Here is a 2,098-nt window from a genome sequence, read left to right as displayed (position 1 = left end):
TTTCATAGCTGGAGAGGAGAAGTCGGTGCCTGGCTTCAGAGCTTCAAAGGACGGGCTGACTCCTCTCTCGGGCTAACACAGCTGGTGACCTTCATTTGAAGCCAGTGCTCGCTGACTATTCTGAAAGTCCTAAGGCCTCAGCAATTATGCTAACTCTACTCCGCCCGCGCTCTATAAATGGAACAAAGCCTAGATGACAGCACATCTGTTTACAACACAGTTTACTGAATACGCTAAGCCCATCGCTGAGACCTACCCTCAGAAAGAACTATTCCTTTCTTCTTTTTTTTTTTTTAATTTTTTTATTTTTTATTTTTGAGACAGGGAGAGACAGAGCATGAACAGGGGAGGGTCAGAGAGAGGGAGACACAGAATCTGAAACAGGGTCCAGGCTCTGAGCTGTCAGCACAGAGCCCGACGCGGGGCTCGAACTCACGGACCGCGAGATCGTGACCTGAGCCGAAGTTGGCCGCTTAACCGACTGAGCCAGCCAGGCGCCCCAGAACTATTCCTTTCAAAATATGACCGCTCGTTGACGGTGCACCTGATCACCCAAGGGCTCTGATGGAGGTGGACAAGGAGATGAACGTTGTTTTCGGGTCAGCTAATACAACACCTATTCTGCAGCCGCGGGTCAAGGAGTAACTGTAACCGTCTAGTCTTATTACTGAAGACATACATTTTGTAAGGCTTGGCTGCCACGGACAGTGATTCCTCTGACAGATCTGGGTAAAATCAATCGACTGAAAACCTTCTGGAAAGAATTCACCATTCTAGATGCCATTAAAGAACATTTGAGATTCGTGCGAAGAGGTCAAACTATCCACGTGAACAGAAGTTTGGAAGAAGTGGACTCCAGCCCTCAGGCAGGACCTTGAAGGGTTCAAGACGTCAGTGGAGGAAGTCACTGCAGATGTGGTGGAAACAGGAGGAAAACCAGAACCAGAAGTGGAGCCTGAAAGAAGGAGCTGAGTTGCTGCACCTCAGGAGAAACCTGAACAGATGAGGAGCTGCTTCATTTTTAAAAAAAATTTTTTAAATGTTTTATTTATTTTTGACAGAGAGAGAGACAGAGCATGAGCAGAGGAGGGGCAGGGAGAGAGGGAGACACAGGATCCGAAGCAGCTCCAGGCTCCGAGCTGTCGGCACAGAGCCCGACACGGGGCTCGAACCCACGGACCGCAAGATTGTGACCTGAGCTGAAGTCGGACGCTTAACCGACTGAGCCACCCAGGCGCCCCGACGAGGAGCTGCTTCTTAGGAATAAGGCAAAGAAGGTGGTTTCTTGAGATGGGATCTACCACCGGTGAAGGTGCTGTGAAGACTGTTGAAATGACAGAAGTTTCTAGAACATTCCATACACTTAGTTGACAGAGCAGCAACAGGGTGTGACAAGTTCTGTGGGTAGAATGCTATCAAACGGCACCACAAACTACAGAGAAATCGTTGGTGAAAGGAAGAGTCGATCGTTGTGGCAAAGTTCACTGCTGTCTTAAGAGGTTGCCACGGACACCCCAGGCTTCAACAGCCACCAACATGGAGGCAAGACCCTCCACCAGCAAAAAGATCACAAGTCCCTGAAAGCTCAGACAATGGCTAGCATGTTTTAGCAATAAAGTATTTTTTAATTAAGGTACATACACTGTGGATTTTCGACATATTGCTACTGGACATGTAACAGACGACAGCGTGGTGAAAACACAGCCTTTACGTGCACTGGGAAACCAAAACATTAGACTCACTTTATTGCCCCCACTGTGTCACGGAGGCCCGGAACCACACCTGCGATGTCTCCAAGGTGTGCCTGTGTGTACATACAATGGAATATTATTTAGCCACAAAAAGGAACGGAATTAGGACACGTGACACAACACGGCAGAACCCTGAAGACTTTACGCTCAAGTGAAATAAGCTGGACCCAGGCAGACAGACATTTTATGATCCCACTTATACGAGGACACAGTCAAATTCAAAGTCAGAAGGAGAGCAAAGGATGCCAGAGGCTGGGAAGAGGGCAGTTAGGGACCGAGGAGACCTTGCTGAATGGGGACAGAACTTTGGTTTGGTATGATAAAAAGTTCTGGAAATAGACACTGGC

This window comes from Herpailurus yagouaroundi, unplaced genomic scaffold (genome assembly GCF_014898765.1).
Source record: "Herpailurus yagouaroundi ecotype Mexico unplaced genomic scaffold, PumYag 162, whole genome shotgun sequence".
NCBI lineage: Eukaryota > Metazoa > Chordata > Mammalia > Carnivora > Felidae > Herpailurus > Herpailurus yagouaroundi.
This window is presented reverse-complemented; position numbering follows the sequence as displayed.